The following is a 20932-nucleotide window of genomic DNA, read 5'->3' as shown; positions in this document are numbered from 1 at the left end:
AGAGCACATAAAATGTACAGTATCATCTCTAATCTAGTGATCTCATTAGGCATCTATTGTCACTTCAAATAATTTTCTTTATCTTTAAACACATTTTAGCAGTTCTCCTGAGCATTTATCCCTTCTATAAACCTCATTATTTTTCAAAAACACTCAGAAAGAATTTTTAACTATCACTGTCCCAGGTTCTTGAATTTTCTCCTGAAGACACTCTCTCAAATCTTTGTCCTCACTGCTCTGCACAACCTTCTCATCAAGCCATCAGTGACCTTCAGATTTTAAGTGCAATTACCTTTCTCAGCATTTATGCTTGATTTACTGACCATTTCTCTTTCCAAGCTTTAGAAGAGATTTTCTTTTCTTGACCAATAGCTTAGGGTTTTCTCCCACATGGTTGCTTTCTCTTAACTCCCGCAAACATTTCTCTTCATAATCCAGACTTTGGAATACTAGAGAGTCTCCAGGCTTCACTTATTTCACTTACTGTGTCTTCTGTCTACAAAACCTCAGTGAAGCTCAAAAATACTTCCATGAATTTGCTTTTCTTTGTTTTCTGCATTTTAGTATGTCATAGATAATACACAAACTAAATGATGATCTTGATCTCCAAAACTCTTCCTCCAAATATTTTTCTTCTCTCAGAGAAATGAACACTGCCACTATGACTGTACAAGCCAAAGGCATTGAAGTCATCTGGAACACTTGGCTAGATTCTCTCTGCCCCTTTCAGTGTTACCACCCTGAGTAAACCCACAATCAGCTCACACTTGAATTTCTACAACTTCTTTATTTATTCTAGGATTGACACATGAAGTCAGTAAGAGACTGAATCATATCCGACTATAATGAAACTACTATTCCCCATCACCAAGAGATATTACAGCTGGCTGAACCATGGTAATATCTTAGCACATTCCTTGTGTATTTGTGATGATGCTGCACAGCCAGTCATAAAAATAATGCTTGGTATTAAGAATAAGCATTTGATATTAGGCTTTATACTAAAAACAAAAACATTTTTAATGTATTATTTTGATAAGACTTGTAGTTTTATCATTATTTTAAAGTGTTTACAAAAGAAAGATGCTTATACTAGAATAACATTCCATGTTATGCCAGCAGCATGCTTACGTGTGTGTGTGTGTGTGTGTGTGTGTGTGTGATGCTGATGTTTGTACAATGACCCCAATGACAAAAAATAACCTTGAGATGCATCTCTTGGGCGTCTCCTCATTAAAAGATGTGTGAGTATTTGTTTTCCATCCAGTTCCCTGAATTATGATGCAAAATAGATTTGTGTCAGTTGATACATCTCTAACATCTATAATAGTCCCTTGTATGCAGTGACCTCTCATTAAATGCTTCTAGTAAAGTCCCCATTTCCTTAAGAATTCATTGTTATAGTTTGTGTTTTGTTGTCAAGAACCAAAGTATCATTAGAGATTTACTGAGACCCCAGACTCTTTACCTTATTGCCTAGTAACTCCTAGTTGCCATGGATGGCCTAATATAAGAAAACATAGGGTATCATGGCCAGGCACTACTTAAAAAATATTTTATAGTCACCATCAACAACAAATTAAGGGTTTTACTTTTAACCAATTTCTTTGATTGGCCTACTAATTTTTTTTGGTATCTTTATCTCTTTTATTGTCTCACCTGTGTGAATTCTCCTACAAAGTTGTCCTTCCTTTTATCTTCCTACAGCTTAGCTCCAAGAGCCTTTCAAGGTTGACTAGACAGAACTGAAAGCACCAGTTAGTCTTTGGTGGTTAAATCATACTCCTTACTTGATGCCAATTTTCTCCTTCAGCTTGGCAATGTGATAAGTCACTTTGGGACATGGGCTTCTCCACCGTCCACTTCCCAAACCCACACACCTGGCACCACATTCATGATAATTCTGGCTTTCTCTGATTTCCAAAACCCTGAACACCTCTGCCTTCCTGTCTATTAGGATGTGAATACCTTTGAGTGAATTTTGATGCTTCTCTTTTATTGGGGGAACTTATGATGGTAAGACCTATAGTGTTTAGTAAGTTTCTGCATTGGTGTAGACTTGAGATCTAAACATAATGTTATGTCTGAAGGTATAAGTCATACCCCATGACTGCAATCAAGAACTGGGAATTTCAGGATTATTTTTTTCTCCTTCTTTAATTTTGTTTTTGGAAACAAGTGACAGCATCCTTGACTAATATTTATCCATTTCTTGAAGATTCTCCTAACCACAGACAGAATATTATTGAGGCTCGGTAAATAATAGTTTAAGAATTTGATTAGTATGAGGATGCCATGATGAAACCCATTGATTTGTATGCCCATAAAAATGATTTCAAAAAGAAATTAAGAGTTAAAAAGAATTAAATCAACTCATTGGAACGCTTTTGTTGTATTTGTTTCATGGAATAGTTGGCAAGTATGTTTTTCACCTTAACCAAAGATACTTCTACAGTTTTCAGTTTTCTAGATTTTAGGTTTTGTACAGAGACACAAGCTTGCCTAAGGGACTTGAACTGCCTCTGGATAAGAACCTTTCATAAACTATCAAATGTTCCTTTCAAGGCTATATGATTTTTACTAACTTGAGTATCCATCATACTCCAGGGCAGAGCATGGAGATGAGGCCACCATAGTAGGTAGCAGGTGGATGATGAAGAGCTCAGGCTCCATGGAAAAATATGAAAATGTATTCTGAAAATATTCTGATAAATATTTTAATCACAAAAATAGTGTCATGACCAGTGTTTTCTGGATAAGAACACAGAAATAATGGGGTTTGAAGGTGTAGGTAACCATTTTGGTTGAGCCAAACTGATAGCCATAAAAAATAATTTGATTTTAATTTAGTTTTTATTCATGCCAATATATTTTATTTTTATTCATATGTTTATAGAATTTTATCCCTGGACCCTTTTCTTACATAGGAAAACATCCAAATTGTATTTAGTCTGGGACAGGGTAAGAGATCATGATTTCTTGCTGGTTTTAGAGGGATGCCTTTTCTCTGTGATTTGGAAAATCTGTGATTTTTCTGAATTTTAAGAAATAGAGTGAGGGGCCAGAGAGATGACTCAGTGGTTAAGATCATATAGTCTTCTTTCATAGTACCTGGGTTTGATTCCCAGTGCCCCACATGGAAACTCACAACCATCCATTCATTACTCACAGTTTTAGGGGATCTGATGCTCTCTTGTGGCCTCCAAGGGCACCAGGCATGCATATGATGCACAGATATTTATGAAGAGAAAATATTCACATACATAAAATAAAAAATAATAAACAACCATAGATCTTCCTCAGTAAGGAGAAAGAATAGCCTAAGGCACGAGCCACAATCAGGTTCATAAGTAAAACTTTATTTAAACATAGTTATGCCCATGTATTTCTTACACAAAAGGGCAGACAAACTACTCAAGTCTCCAGATTCAAACACCTTTGCTCAAGTCCTCCTCTCCCAACTGCCACATTGGGAAATCAAACTTCCAGCACACTTACTGACTGGGAACAGGCACACTCAAGCCATGGTAGTCGTCCTGACTCTCCTGAGGAAGAAGTTTCCCATTAATGTCTTAAAATGTAATCAAATCAATTTGTTTGTTTAAATCTTCTAGTGAATTTTCATCAACCTGAAACTAAAATTCAAGTCTTGCTGGTGGGAAGCTTCATTTTGATGTCCCATGTAGGGCTGAGTACTCAATGTCTCACTCAATTTCAGCTCCTCCACCAGTGACAGATTGCACTGACTGCTGCCCACGGCAAAAAGAAACTTCTGTGACCAAGGTTGGGAGCAGCCCTGGTCTATGACTCTAAACACAAATAATTAGAAGGTGGTTTGATAGACTAAACATTTGTAATTTATAATCTTGGTTTCCAACACAGCATTAGAAGGAAAACGGCACTGAGACTGAATTGCCTCTATTAGAATCTAGAAGCAGATTCTTACTGGTGTCTGAAAAGCCTAGAAGAAAAAGTTGCAAGATACTTTACACTAACTGTGGGTTGTAGAAAATTCATCAAAACATTGACTTTAACTTTTTTCTATGGACAATGATCTATTTACTCAAAAATTACGAATATCGGGCAGGCTAAATTCTAAGGAAACAAATATCAAGCATAAATAAGTAGCCAGAAAAGTCTTGCTTCAGTGTAACAGCAACCCCTACAGCTTAAGCTTTTGCAGTTACACAGCAGTTATAACCCAGTGTTTTTATTCATTTGTTTGTTTTGTTTTTACATGGAGGTATGGTGTTTTCTCAAAGATGTGTTTCTTTCTCAGGGCATTTATTGCCTGTCCCTACAAGTATCTGTAGTATATAGTTCACTGAGCAGAGGTGAAGTGGGAATATGGAGAAGAGAATTGAATGAAAATCCTCAAACAACCAATAAAATAGAATATTGCATCATTGTGCAATACGTATGTGCACAGTGAGATAAAAGAAACCCTGCCGAACTATTTCCTACTAACAGATGTAGGAAAAGAGTTATTATTGCCTTCAGTTGTGCGCCCACTGGTGACTTCACCAAGCTTTAAGAGGTAGTCAATACAATGGTCACAAAGATGGCCCTGGTTAAATGAAGTGGATCACAAAAGCAAACCAAGGTCACAGATCTCAGAAAGAGACTGTTGGGGGAAGAGAAGGTTTATGAGAGTATAGAAGGTAAGAGAAGGTTGAGGGAAAGTAACCCGGAAGCACTATGTTTATACACGAAATAGTCAAAGAACTGTTGTCTTTAAATCAAAAAGAGAGAAAACAAAAGAAAGAAGAGACAGAGACAAAAATCCTTGTATTGTTCTTTGTGAAAGTTGATGCCATGATGTTTTCATTAATTAAACAGCTAATCTTCTCTCTTGAAATAATCGACTTCATAATGACACATCTAGTCGTCACTTTACCTGGACACTGGAGCACAGTCCTCTGCTGAATGTATGTGATTGTGTGAGATCGTGTGGTGTAGCAAAGTACAGTACACAATACACATGGAAAGATTCTCACCAAACAGGCCTGGGTTATTCTCCTCTCAGTCAGAGAGATGACAATGCTTTAGAAGGTTTTGAAAAAAGAAAGTCTACATGTTAAAACCGAGGAGGAACAAAAAGAGAAACAATGTCTATATCAATGATTACAGACACTACGTTGTATTCATTGAACGCTTACTGTATCTGATGCAGATAGCTAAGCAATGATATCTATTCAGTTTCTTAAAAAGTACACACTGTGTGCAATGCTCATGCTGTGCCTTCGTCTATCCATGTAGTACGTTAGGGGTGGGATATTTTGCAGATGAACCAACCTGTTTCAGTTTCCATTTTTATACGGTGAGACTCCTTTTCAAGTCTTTCCCCACAGAGCCAATGTCTTTCATACTGATTCTATTAAAGGTATATAATCATTATTATTTTAATCCTGTCTCTTTCCCCTGCCAAGAATTCTTTCAAGCAGCTATAAATTTCACTGGAGTCATAGGAAAACCGAAAGTAACTAGAAATACATACTTCTTCAGAAACCCAAGCCATCACTCCTAAGAATCAATACACACCCTAGCCATGTCTTAGGCTAAAATTAGCTCAAAACCCATCAAGGTTGTAGAGATTGAAGGCATCTTCTGACTCTAAAATGCTCTGTTCCTAATAAAGAAATCTGACCTCAGCTGCAGGCTCTGGGGGAAAGCACTTCATCTGAAAGTGTGGAATTACTGAGAGTGTTCTCAGGCAGCCTTGAGCTCCCCTCTAATCCACAACAGCTATTTCGGTTTTCTAATTCTGTGGAGCTTATTTTAATTTCCCAAATGGAGGGGAGGGGTCAAACAAAAAAGCAAAACAATGTAGATACAGGATTTTTTTAAGAAAAAAATATAATAGATTTTCTTTTCTCATGTGTTTTCTATGTGTTTCTGTAATAGACCTCAATTTAGCTCTATCTAACCCCAAAGAGAGTCAATTAATGAGGAACTACTTGATTTCTTGGATTTGCTAAAACCCAAAAAGTTCAAGGACTTTACTAGAACTACTTGAGCCCAATATTGTTAGTATTCATGGTTCTTAGCATTTTATTTGCACGTTTTTACTGTATTTTATTTATTTCATGGGCATGTGTGGGATGCGGAGTGGAGAGTCACATGCCAGGGCACACTGGTGAGGTCACAGAATAAGTTGCAGGAGTTGGCTTTCTCTTCCACTGTGTGGGCTCTAGAAAGCACACTTAGGTCAGCAGGCTCGACAGCAGGCCCTTACCATTTTATTTTTATGGAATGCAGAAAATGATTTCAGTGTCTGAATTTTTTTTTTCCTGAGGCAAATTTGCAACCATTTCATACCCTGGGTAAAATCAAGGTTTAGGATATTAATCCAGTAACAACGTGTAAATAGAAAGAACTCAGAGAGTTTGACTCAGGCTCCCAGGTGTCTATTTCTATCCCGAGGTAAAATGAGCCATAGGTCCCTGGGAAGACAGTCTGAGGTCTTCTTGTTTTCCCTTTCACTCGAGAGAAATAACACCAATGTCTTCCTCAATACATGAACAAAAGTTTTTTCCCTCCCTTCACTCAAATACGAGATAGTTTTACATTGGCTCTTCGTTGTTTTCTATGGTAAGTACCGGAAAAGAGAAGAAAAGGGTCATTATCATAGAAATACTAGTACCTAATTTGATCCAGGACACTTTCTATGCAGTTGGGGGCTAAAACTGATAATGATGATCCCAGAAAACCTAAAGGTTCACCTTTCTTCATCGCAACTGTGTGCCTACTTCTTACACAGTGTGTATCACTGTGATTCTCATAAAACCTTTGGTATACTGCAATGCAGAAGTAGGTAGGTTAGTCCAAATAAGAGACAGGCATGCAGGAGAGGGTAGAGACAGAGAGATTGTAACACACTTGCATTGGTAAATTCCTCCCCTTGAGCTCATTGAGAAGTTGGCTCTGGAAGCTGGGGTGCCCACACTCGGCACACACACACTTCAGATCCAAATATGTTTTGTCAAGTGTCCTCTGAAACCCCTTTTCATGGAGACGGACTGGTACCCCTAACTGTGACAGGAAGGGAAGAGAACAGAAAACAGCCAGAGTTAAAATGTGCCATTGAGAAGACCTAGAAGATGAAGCCTTTCCAATGGATGTTAAAGTTGTTCACTCTGGTGGCTAGAGGTGCCTCCGTGGGAATGATAAGCCTGATGGATGGTCAGCCATGGGAAGCTTGTCCAAGAGGAGTAAGCTCACTGTGGGCTCCAGCCCACTGCCTCAGTGGGGCTGCCTGGGGCATGTTCAGCTGGATATTGGAAGCCTTGATCTGTTAATGCTTTCTGCTCTTATCGTTTTACTTGGAAGCCTGAGGGGACCTTGTTCTGCCCAAGATTCTATCAGGAACTGCACTGGCATGTACTCCCTCCCTCCCCTCTTTTGATGTGTGTATGCGTGTGTTTAAGAAGAAGTTATATATGTATATAAACCAAAGTTATATATATATCCCAAAGCTCTCTCTCTCTCTCTCTCTCTCTCTCTCTCTCTCTCTCTCTCTCTCTCTCTCTCTCTCTCTCTGTGTGTGTGTGTGTGTGTGTGTATGTGTGTGTATAAAAATATGCTCAGTAAACTCACTCATTCTTAACCAAAATCGAGGCTCAGTCTCCAGACTGCAAGAAGAGGCCAAGTATCAGGCCCGGATGTTTACTAGTTCTTCACTGAAGAATTAGCTTAAGATAGAGATGCAATAGCAAAGCTAACTAAAAGTATGTAGATGGCAAATTTAATAATTGACTTAATTAACTGGAGATCTCATTAACATTTTAGGGAAATGCAGCAAATATTCAAAACCTCAATTGGATTGAAGTCAATTATTTTCAGAAGGATATTATTTAACAAATCAACAGCTTAATGTAGCCTAATAGACAGTAAATGATATTTTTAAATATGCATGTGACCTGTACGTAGCTCTGCACATTCCAAGTCTGTTACTTGTGGGTTATTATGTATGATCCTTGTGACTGTCATTAGAAATTATAAATTATCTTTATAACACAGGTTATGAGTAATGAAGTTTAGAAAGAATAAATGACCAGGCTAGCATTTGGCTAAAATGTAAAAATCACCATTAGAAAAACAAACAAATAAAAAAAGCAAACAAAATCATACTAAGTGAAAAAAAAAACAAGAAAAAGAATAATGAGAATATTGTAGTTTCCCTGAGAAGGTCAAGGAATTGAGAACAGTTCTCTGTGAGCCACAAAGTCCATGCATAGTGCTATCAAATAATGTTTTTTCCCTTTCCATTTCATGCAGAATGGAGTGAACAAAGTGATTTTTCTCAATAGGGAAGAACCACATGTTTATAAATCCTGACAGACTTAAAGAGCTTCCTCCTGTGTGGGGCTGGAGAGATGGTTCAGTAGATAAGAGAGTGTGTTGCTCTTTAAGAAAATTCAAGCTTAGTTCTGAGCACACACATCCGGTGATGTGCAACTGCTCATAGTATAGCTAATTCTACCTCTGGGGATTCTTACTACTTTTCCTTGTCTCCCGGAACACCCTTACTCATATGCATACACAGACACACACAAACACGCACACAAATAAGTAATAAACTAAATAAGCAAAACTAACTAAGAACGGGGAGGTTTGTTAAGATAACAAAAAATGTATTCATGGGTGAAATTTCAACCATTCATGTTTTTTCTGTTTATTTTGATTTTATTTTTGCAATGGAAACTTGCTATAAAGTCCTGGGTAGCCTGATAGTATGTAGCCACAGCTCGTCTTGAAATAGATGTAACACTTCAGTCTCAGCCTCTTGAGCTATTTATAGTTTTGAAGCAACGTGTATGGAGAGGGCACAAGTTAAACTTAGGTGTTCCTTTGTCCAAACTTTAGAAGTCTAACAAATGAGATTTTTAAAAAAGGGAGACTATAAACAGTCATGAGACAGCATCAGACATACCAATTTATGTGAGATGGGGATTTCAGAAGAAAGCTGAGAAGCTTGCAAGCAGTTCTTTGTAGATACACTAACGAGCAGCTCCTCAAATCCGAGAAAAGACATGGTTAAACAGCTGTAAAACTTCACATACCCATAATAGCATAACTGCCCGAAACCACATGTAGACACAGCACAATGAATGGAACTATCAAGAGACAAACATGGAATGAGGAAAGCAGCAAGATAAAAACAACCTGTGGTACACTCTGGTTCCTCAGTGAGATAAATATATTTCATAGCAGAACTTTGTAGGTCAAAAGAGAAAGACAAAGGTATTTAAGCACTAAAGGAATAAAATTGACAAGTGAGGATTCTATTTCTGTTTTACAGAAGTGAGAGAGAGATTCATGTATAAACAAATGCTAATGGTATTAATTCCTTCAGCCCTTATAATATGAAATGAAAGCACTAGAAATTAACTAGACACAAAAATGAAGGTCTTAGCAAGAATGAACACATGGATAGCTATATAAAGGACAATTACATTATTATTCACTACTCCATTTATTTTGTTTATAGTTTTTAAACTAAATGTATGAAATAGCCGTTAGTCTCTAGTAATTGGTGTTCAATGCATGAAGACATGACATGTGACATTGGCTTCAATTTAGTTTTCCAGCCAAGCCATAGGCCAAAGCAGCTTCTTTATTAACCAGCGATAATAAAACATATTCACAGCATACAAAGGCAAATCCCACATTATCTCCCCTTTTCTATCTAAATAAAAGGAAGGTTTTAATTTTAGCATAATAAAATTACATATAACAAAACAGGTATCAAGCAAGAATCATAGTTATAATATTTCTTTGTGAGTCTAAAGTTTATATCTAATTTATCTTTTGTCATAACTAAGGAAAACTATAACTATCTGTCTCAAAGACTCCAGAAAGATATATTAGCTAAGTAAACAGAAGTGTAAGCAACTTCCAAAACTCTAGAATGAACAGAGATAGTTCACTGCCTAGACAGTCATTCAGAGTTCTCCTGTAACATTGGGGCATCCATCTTTAGCTTACAGACCCATAATATCTGGCAGACTTTTCCATGAAGCAGGAAATTTGAAAGACTGTTTCAACTATTTGGCAGATTGTCAGTCACTTTCTTCTGCATCCTGAAGTTTGGAAATTTCTTCTGTAAAGCAGGAACCCTGAAAGACTGTCTCATCTTTTGGAAAGTTCAGCAATCATTTTTTTTGTGGGTCCTGTATGTCCAGTTCATACAGCTAATCAAGCAGTCCAGACAAGAGCAGTTTCTTGACCAAATGCCTAGCCTTATTACATTGAAGGCAAATTCCATAATGAGTTTTTTCAATGCCTATCAACCCCTCTGAAGTAACTGGCACTGCCAGAAGTAGACATGTCTCATTGTTGAGAAAAGTCTAAGTTCTTAAAACCCTTTAAATGCCATATTCTGTAGGTCTTTGAAGTGTTGAAGATTATCGCTCTAACTGAAATATATCCCTGTATATCTAGACTACTCAACTAATGTGACTTGGAAGTCCCCTCTCTTTTGTGTGCTGTGATTACCGTTAATGAATAAAGAAACTGCTTGGCCTGTTGATAGGGCAGAACTTAGGTAGGCAGAGAAGACTGGACTGAATGCTGGGAGAAATAAGGGTGGAGAGAAGTGCCATGAAGTTGCTGCTGCTGGAAACAGACATGCTGAAACTTTGCTGCTAGGCAATCACCTTGTGGTGATGCACAGATTAATAGAAATTGCTTAAATTAAGATGTAAGAGTTAGCCAATAAGAAGTTAGAGCTAATGGGCCAAGCAGTGATTTAAATAATATGGTTTCTGTGTTATTATTTCAGTTCTGGGCAGCCAGTTCGAACAAGTGGCCTCCTCCTACACTAATGTAATTAAAAGTTTGATTATTATAGATGACTATCTACTTAATCTGTATTTCTTAACTATACATTTTATTTCTTAACTATATATTTTAAAAGAGCTGCACAAACACAATACCTTAAGCAAGAAAAGAAATACATATACAGAGCATAACAAAATTGACCTTATTTGTATCAATGAACCAAGATCCATACCAATGCAAAGTATTTATTTCTATATCACATCCCTCTTTAAATGAAAACAAACCTTTATAAACAATCATTTTGGGAATTTGGTCATCATTTTCTCCAAACTGCTTCTGATTGTTTGTTGGGCAAAGTATTTTAAGAGTTTTTGGAGACCTTTCACGGGGTCTTCTTCCATCAAACTACATTAATCTGGAAGGAATCCACAGGTTCCCAACCACTGTAAAAACAAGAGCAGAATGTTTTTTCCAAAAACTCAAATTTTGCAGTCAAGATATTTTTAAATTTTTTTGTTGGTTTAGCTTCACAGGCCCTAGAATTAAATATCTCTCTGCAATCAAAAATTCAAAGAAGACAGTCCAGACTCTTTGTGTATTTTCCATCTTTCCATGGCTTTTTTGCTCTATCACTTTTTAATATTTATTTTATTATCTTTACTCCTTTAATCTATGACTGTCTGTACTCTTTTTTATTACTTTTATTGTCTTTTTAAAGACTTTGTTTTATTTACAACTTTTTCTTTCTATAACTGCCTATACCCATTTTGTCTTAGCCTATGTACATTTACTTTTTAAACATACTGTGACTCATTTAGAAGTCTTTTATGTCTGAATTTTTCCTATTGTGTATCTATAATCCTTTTCAGACCAAGAGCATTTTTTAAAATGTTAAGGAGGCATGATTAGACCTAATGCTGAGGCTTTTCCTGTTGGCTCTGCCCCATCCAACATGGCAGAGGTATGTTCATCTCTGCGAGCCATGCTTACCACCCCAGCTCCAGGCATGCAGTGGGTCTATGTAACCATTAAGCAACTAATAGCACACTGCTCACAAACCCCATTTAAGTGTAAGACCTCCTGAAAGGGCCAGAGCTGTTCGTGCTGGCAGCACAAACCAGGAAGCTGTCTCTTAAAGATTTCTGCCTCTGCTTACGAAAAGCAAACCAAGCCTATCTGAAAATACACAGCTACCAAGAAGTTCCAATTGACTCCCATTTTTGTGGGTCTAGAAGTCATTTTTTTTCTAAGCTTTCTTCGGCTTTATGTGGATGTGCATTGCTGAATGCTTGACCCCATTTTGTAAATAAAAACTACTCTTTCATTCCTGGCTACCCTGACCCAAACAGTCACACAGAAACTATATTAATTACAGCACTGTTTGGCCAATAGCTTAGGCATATTTTTGACTTGCTCTTACATCTTAAATTAACCCATTTCTGTTAATCTATGTATCACCATGAGGCTGTGGTCTACCGGTAAACTTCTGAAGTCTTTTTCCTTTGGCAGCTACATGCCATCTGCCTGACTCTACCTTCTTTCTTCCTGCATTCAGTTTAGTTTTCCTGCCTATCTCTTTTCTGCCTTGCCATAGACCAAAGCAGCTTCTTTATTAACCAATGATAATAAAACATATTCACAGCATACAGAAGGGTACCACACATCAGTGAAGTTCACATTAGCTTAAATTAGAAATATATATATATATATATATATATACACACACACACACACACACACACACACACACACTATGGTAAATTACTATGTTAATTACTATGATATAGATAGATAGATAGATAGATAGATAGATAGATAGATAGATGGCAATATGTATTTACTATTGAAATATATACTCTGTTCCCTTTATATATATATTTTCCATAGTAATCACAAAAAATAATCCAAATAGGACCCAGGTTCAGTTCTCAGCACCCACATGATAACTCAGAACCATCTGCAATTACATTTCTGACACCCTCCTTTAGCATCTGTGGCTACTACATGCTCACAGTGCACATATAGAGAAGCAGGCACAAATATACATACTCATGAACTAAAATTAATTCAAATAATTTGCTATGAAATTAGCATAAGGGAAAATAAGAACAGAAGTTAAGGATAAAATCTAGTAAAAAGTGGCCATAAGTACATTTCTATTAGTAATTACTTGTGAGTGAATATATTCTTCAACCAGAAAACACTGATGGTTGAGAGAACAAATAAATTAAAAGCAAGATCCAACTCTATGTGCTCAATGCACAGATCCACTATCCCTGTAAATCAAGAGGAAGGGTAGTTTAACTATAATGAAGAGAGACTGTGCACTGGAGTTCCACCAGAAAGCTCAATCAATTGCAATAGAATATGCATTTCCTGGATGGACCATGTGCCCATCCAATCTTAGTAAATTTGAAAATGCTGAAAATATATCAAATGCCTTTTCTCATCATGATATGTAAATCCAAATTTACATATAAATGAAAATGTATTCTGAACCAACAATTAAACAGAAAATCAGAGAATAAGCTGAGAGAAATGACAAGAAAATGTAAAGCATCAAAATCCAAGAGAGTTCTAACATGTAGAGACAGAGCTGCAAAGAAGATCCAAAAATCAGCAAAATAACTCTTTACCTGAATAACTAAATAAAGAAAAATATCTTAAGTTGCAAGTAGGCAGAATAAAGGGGTCTGCAGCTCTCTGTTCCCTTCATTTTTCACAGTAAGTTAGTGATTTTCCAACATATGCCATATATTTTTATATGTTTTCAGTTAATACTTTTATATATTTTCAGATCTAAAATCAGTAAGGCCAAACAATTAGGGACTGAAATCTCCAAAATACATTCAAAATTGGACATTCCCCTCCTTAAAATAGTATAATCACCTCAGACATTTGTTGTAGTAACAGAAAACTGACCAATACACTAAGTTAAATTTTGTAGTAATGAATTACGTAGCAATAATCGGATCTATTAACAGATATAGCCTCAATTATGCTGAAAACATGTTTGACACAATGCATGTATTCTGTATGATTTTCTTTGCTTGAAACTAGAAAAGATAGACTTAATTTACAGTGATAGAAATAAGGTCAGTACTTTTCTGGGACATGGTTGAAGCTGAGGACGACTGGGAAAAGATGGAAGATCATTACAGTGGTCCATGTGCTGATTAGGAGAGTAGGAAATTTTCTGTAGATGATTGCAAAAGGAAGTTCTAATTTTCCATTTATCAGTGTATCTCTATCATCTTTCTGTCATCTATCTACCATCTATCATCTATCATCTATCAAAGATTTCTGTTATATAGATATCTACCAACTATTTCTTTCTATCATCTCTTTATTTTGTCTACAATCTCATTTATCTGCTGTCTATATTTATCACCTATTTATAACTATCTATCATTTATCTATCTGTGAATCATATCTATCTATCTATCTATCTATCTATCTATCTATCTATCTATCATCTATCATCTGTCTGTCTATCACCATCTATCTGTCTGTCTATCATCTGTTTATCTATCATATATATATATGTCTGTCTGTCTATCCATTCATTCATCTTATCATCTATCCATATCTATCTTTCTATCTATCTATCTATCTATCTATCTATCTATCTATCTATCTATCTATCTATCATCATCATCCTCTATCTATCTATCTATCTATCTATCTATCTATCTATCTATCTATCTATCTATCTATCTATCTATCTATCTATACATGTCACAAATCACACCAAGGTAGCTAGGAAGTGAGAGACAGTACTTTCTAAGATGCCCCAAAATATGCGAAGATCTTTAACTCTTTGTCTACCTAGTGGTCATTAAATTGTTCACCATCTCATCCTGAGAATGATATCAAGAGATAGGAAAGAGACATCCTTGGGGCTGCCCTCAATATTCCAGCACAAAGCTCTACACTAAGGATGAAAAGCTGACTGTTCCCTGCTCACCTTTCCCTAGAAGTCCACATTTTGACATCACATCTGCCTTTTCAGCAATAGCCTGCATTGGAGTGGAGTTCAGTTCTTTACTTCTGACAGCAGGTGTCATAATTGCCTAACAAAAGGGAAGCACTGCCAACTACAGCTTTAAAGCACACCCACCCATCACTAACACATGTACATTGCAGTGTATAGGATGCCTGTCCAATAGGCACAGGGACCTGGGTTTGATATTTAGTGCGGGGAAAACTGGTGAATGTTCTTTCATGGGACAGTAGCTCTACACCCATTTTGTACAAGTAGCTGGGCCAGTAAAGTGCTCTGGTATATCCCACACGTGTTTGTTATTTATCCTATACCTCAGTTTATCCAAAGAAAAGCTGAAATATTTAACCCTAAATTAATGATAAACAGTAGTTTAAGGATAAAAAAATTATTTCCTCTGTCCACTAGCAGTAGATGTGAGGCATCCCCACAAAACACACACCTCTCTCAAGATTAAAAATTGGAAGGAAACCGGGCAGTGGTGGCGCACGCCTTTAATACTTAGCACTCGGGAGGCAGAGACAGGTGGATCTCTATGAGTTCGAGGCCAGCCTGGTCTACAGAGAAATCCTGTCTTGAAAAAACAAAGCAAGCAAAACAATAACAAAAAACCCCAGCAATGATAAAAAGCAGAAAAACCCATACTTTGCATTGAAATAGTTAGATGAAATTAAAGATCAGGCAACATTTGGACAGTGAAGCAGAGGGGATAATGCTCATGACAGTCTGTAGCTGGAAGGAAGGTGTCATGTGGACTCAGATGGTCACTGCATAGCAGAACTTGGGGAAGGCAGAGCATCAGGATACAAACAAGGCTTCTTTGCATGGATCAGGCTGGACAGGTTCAGCATGGCTACCCTGCCAAGAGATGCTTTAAAAAGTCTTGGCGTCCAAGTAATATGATCAATCTCCAGAAGGACTGGAGCTACTAATAAGGTCACGAGATAGACATGCGAGTGAGCAGGAGTCAAGCGGGGCCAGAAATGGATGTGTACACACGGTTTGATCATACACCAAGAGGATTCAAGGGAAACAGGCTACTTATTCTTTCAACAACACTGTTAGAAAGCTGGCTATGTATGTGGAAAAAAATGAACACTGGGCTTTCACGGACACCACACATGGACATTTATTTGAAATGTGTTACAGACATCAGTATGAAATGCAAAGAATGTGATTTCAGAAAGAGCAACAGAAAGTCTTCCCAGTGAAGGAAGCAAAGCAGATCTGGTTCAGGACAAACACACATAAAAAGAGGAAACAACAAACCAGATTCCGTCAAAATCTGTGAACCTCGGAAAGATGGCCTTAAGATGATGTAAAGGCTAGTTTCTGCCTGGGAGAAATCAGTTATGCACAAGTAGCTGATTTGTCTGAGATACTAGAGGTCTGCACTAGAGACAGAGGACTTGTGTCTAGAACACCAACAAATGGCCAATCGGCAATAAGTTCACAGGTGGGTGGGAAGGAAACTCATAATCAAAGACACTGTCTACAGAAGAGAAGTGAGACAAAGAAAAGTCACTCCCTCCTCTCTTCCTGTTTTTCTTGCCCCCTCCTTCTCACTTAAAAAGACTTTAGTTTACTTTCTGAGTATTGTGCCTGCAAGGATGTATGTGCACCACATGTGTATCTGGTTTCCTATTACCCACAAAGGCCATAAGAGGGCATCAGACCTCCTGGAGCTGGCATTAATGGCCAGTTGTGCTGTAGGAATTCCTACCACCAGTAGCCTTTAAGTTACCTGCCCACTTGGGTGTGGCCTCTTATACCATATATGCCCATGTAAAGTGCACCTCCGGCTTCTCTTCTGGTGTCAGATACAGTTCCTATCCCCCATTTGTGCAGAGGATTGTAATCTGTGAGTCTACACCTAAATAAATAACTCTCTATTATACTCAGTTCTGAGCTAGTGTGGGATTTCTTTTAAGTGTCCATCTTCACAGTTGGAAACCACTATGTGGGTGCTGGGAACTTGATCTGGTACTCTATGAAAACTGCAAATGTTCTTAATCACAGCTGTCTCTCCATCCACCTCACTCCCTACCCCAAAATCTGCTTACTTTTTTTAAACAGTTTGTTTAGAGTATCCTGGAAAGTTTTATGCAGCCCAGGGTGCTTTGAACCCATGGTCCTCATATCTCAACCTTATTCTGAATTGTTTGGTTTCAAACTGAGGTTGGAGAAACATGTACAAAGTAATGAGTTACTTTCCATTTGAATGAAAACCAGGAGAAGAAGGTGAACAGACCCGATTAGTCCCTGGGTAGACTAATTTTAATTCCCAGAGGAGACAACAGTGTCATTTTGACAGTGCTTGCCTGATAAATGAGTCAGGAAGTTCCATGAGGTAGAAATCCCCCTTACATGACTCAGTGGATTTTCCTGCACCTAGATGACTAGCTGGCTTGACCGGGAGAAATGCAAAGGCCTGATATTTGGGGGAGGAATTTTGGTCCCTTTCAGTCACTCCACAGGAATTGATTTGTTCTTTAAACCTTTCTTCAGATGCTCAGTTTCTCTAATCCACCCATTTTAACTCCCTTAATACCCACATATAGTACTTGATCCTTTTCTTTCACACTTTGGACTTAAAACAAAACAAACATACAAAAAAAAAAAAACCGTCTTCTGGGCTCAGCTCACCTACTTTCTATGTCAATTCATAGAGTAAGGGATCAGATTCTTTCTTATGAACCCATCCCTAAGAAAATCTAAATAAAGTGCTATTCTAGAAAAATAAACACTTTACTATGCACCTAATCATAGTTATAAATATAAACTATTACCAAATGAAGACCTGCACTCTATAGTTTATGTGTAGCGTCTCTGTGGCAACCTCTAGAAGGCGTGGGTATCCAGTGGGAGTGGGCATACATAAGTGTACAATGTGTGTATGTATGAGGGTGTGTGTGTGTCTTCATGAGTGTGAGACTTTGTGAGTGTCTGTGTATGAATGTTTTAAGACTATCTGTGGACATTTCTGCTTCAAACCCCTGGGCACTTCGTAGTCCCATCTGGGACTCTTAGAATTCACCACATATTGTCAACACCAATTGTTAATTACTTTTCAAATACTGTAGTTTAGGCAGTCTATCCATCTCTAGGGAGAACTCTATCAGACAGAAATTAGACAGAGGCCATCTTAGGTTCAGTGTTTAGGAAATGAACTTGTGTTCTGTGTTTGCGATAGGTTTTTGATGACCTTAGACATGTCACTTGATCTTTTGGATCACAGAGTCTCCTGTAGAATATTCTTGCATAACTTATTTAAGTATCAAACTAGGCAAAAACATAAAAGTAATGTAGAAAATTTAGGCATTTTACAGATGTTTGACAGTGTTTTGTGTGTTTTATGGGGAGGGGATGTGGGAATAGAATTGTGCTCATGAAAATCAATTTCTAAATGTTAAAAATGCATCACATATAATCATGAGGTTGCAAGCTACTGCCAAACATCAAAAGTATATCCTGCAGATGTTTCATCTTGCAACCTGTCAAGTACTCAGAGAATATAATTCCTAGTCTCAGCAATGACTCTTTGAACAATTTTATGACCTAACAATGATTACCTTTCCTATATAATTCCATAAATATTATGTTATTGGGTTGGTGACATGTTATTTGTGTGCTTTCTTTTTGCCGTCCAAATATCTAAGCTCGCTTTCTAAAAAAGTGGATGTGGGAAAGTCTCAGAGGCCTCAACCCTACACAAAAACACAGGCAACCGAGTAAAGTTGGGAGTGGGATAGGTGGCACTGCCCAGGGAAGAGCACATTCATTGACTGTGTAGTGCGAAAACAGTTAGCCTTGCAAAATACATACAAATAGCATAATACAGACTCAACAGACTATATTTAGTAATGTGTGTGGATATACAAATGCATATATGCATGCAATAGCAATGGATGAAAAAAGAGACCACAAATTTGGAAGAGAGTGGTGATGGGTACGTGGAAGTTTTGAGGAAAGGAAAGGGAAGGAAGAAATGTAGTTAATTAATCTTAAATGTGGTAATTAATAAAATCTCAAGAATAAACAAAAGCAAAAATGGATCTTTTCTTGGTAAGACTTATTTAATAGGACATTTTAATCCAGCATGTTCTTAGGACTTATATTTTTAAAACATTTGGGGCTAAATGTGACCATTTTATGTCAATATTTCATCTTGAGTTGTATATTATTAAGCAGAATTAGTAAGGAGCTTCCTACCACACCTCTGCTCTACTGCCCACTTCTATATAGAGTGTGAAGTAATTGAGGCAGATTGTTTTTAAGGTGAACAATAATCAGGATCTTGATTCATGTAAATAAGCTTGGAAATATTCATTTTTGAAAATGACCACAAAGGATTCGCTGTTTTTATTGATAGCACAGTTTATTACATCAACCAATAAATGAAGCCTTATTCTTCCATTTCCACTAAGTTGCAAATAACAGACTTCCTAAAATAAATCTTACACATGACAGTGAGAGAAATGTGAGAAACTATATTTGATCACATGGAAAGTATTTGGATGTAATCAATATTCCATGAGATAGCAAAGCTGGGACATTTACTGGAGTTGGACAAAGTGAAGGACAGCAAGGGACTGAGGCTCTGCTCTTCCTATACTAGGAGAGGGATTCGGTGTTAAATCACTTGTCCTTTTGCAGTTTGGGATCAACTCAACCGTTCAGTGGAGTGTGTTGAGGTTTCAGCAAAGCTTCATTTCTTTTGTTTTCGAAAGGCGGACACAAAAACTACACCTTCAGGGTTCTCACATTCACACCGCAGATAAAGCCTACACATATAGGCAGCATCTCACATCTGTTTACCTGTTGGCTGGAACGCAGAAAGTAGGATGGGAAGAGAAAAGCAAAGGTCTTTCTTCAGCGTCTAATAGGGATTGGCTCCAGGAACATACAGATACCTAAGTCTTTGGACTGGAGGTCCCTTATAAGAACTGGAGTATATTTGTTTACAACTACTGAAATTCTTCTAAAGGTTTTGTCATCTCAAGACTACTTCTAACAGCTAATAACTTTGACAATGAAAATGCTATGCAAATAGTTGTTACACTGTATTATTTAGGAGAAATTGAGAAACTGTCTAGACAGTCACTAGAGACACAAGTGTGTTTGGGGATATTACTGTCCAGTGACTAAATCTTTGGATTCACATGCGACAATCAGAGGCAAGTCTACAAAGAAGCACAAAGTGAAACTAGGCGGGACTCCAGGTGTATCAGCTTCTAGACTTTGGTCCTGGCAGAGCAGCTTCTCAATGAAGTACACACTGGATCATTTTCTAATTAAAGAAAAACAAAACATAGAGGTTGTGGTTATTATCTAATAAAATATTCTAGACTGACCCAAATGGACATTTGTAGACTTCAAACAAGGCCAGCAACCTCACTGGGAGAACACATCAGTAGTTTCATGGCACAAGAAGGGAAGGAGTCCAGTAACTTGTCTTCAGTCCCACAATGTTTTGACAGAATTAAGACTGGAATTTAAATATCTAGATTTCAAGTTCATTTATATGTTCTTCCATTGATGCTGAACTTCCTATTTTATGTAGAGAGGAGCATAGGTATCTGACATTCCAGCCCTCGAAGGAACTAAGGTTTTTGGTTGGTTGTTTGCTCTGCATTTTGCTTTTCTATACACCTGCTTCTGGTCTTGGCATGATTTTCAGAATTCTATGCCAAGCAGACCCACAAGAAAGTTCACTAAAGTATTCAACAGTGCTTAGTAAATAGAAAAAGGATCTTCATTTTCCTTTGACCTTGTTCCTTTCCTGAGGAAGTGATACCGAATGGTGTTGGAGTTGGTTATTTTATTTCATTGTCCCTGCACTTTTCATTCCTGGAAATGTCTGAGAAAAGGACACAGAACAACTCTTCCCCTATCATGTCTCCTGAATCCCAGCTTTCTGATACCTGTTGTTGCTATGGTCTTTATGTACAGAGACTACTTAATACCCAAACAAAAACCTAATGCCATATGCCAAGCCATTGATTTCCCTACCCTAAATCACACAGATCTTCAGGCCATCCCAAAACAATACCTGGATTGTAATCCATTAAAACATTATAAAAAAATAAAACTGTCAAAGCTTACATTGAGTTTTTAAAGATTATTGATTTCTGACTACCTAGCAAA

Source organism: Chionomys nivalis, chromosome 12 (assembly GCF_950005125.1).
Source record: "Chionomys nivalis chromosome 12, mChiNiv1.1, whole genome shotgun sequence".
Lineage (NCBI taxonomy): Eukaryota > Metazoa > Chordata > Mammalia > Rodentia > Cricetidae > Chionomys > Chionomys nivalis.
The sequence above is the reverse complement of the archived record's forward strand: the minus strand, read 5'-3'. Positions refer to the sequence as shown.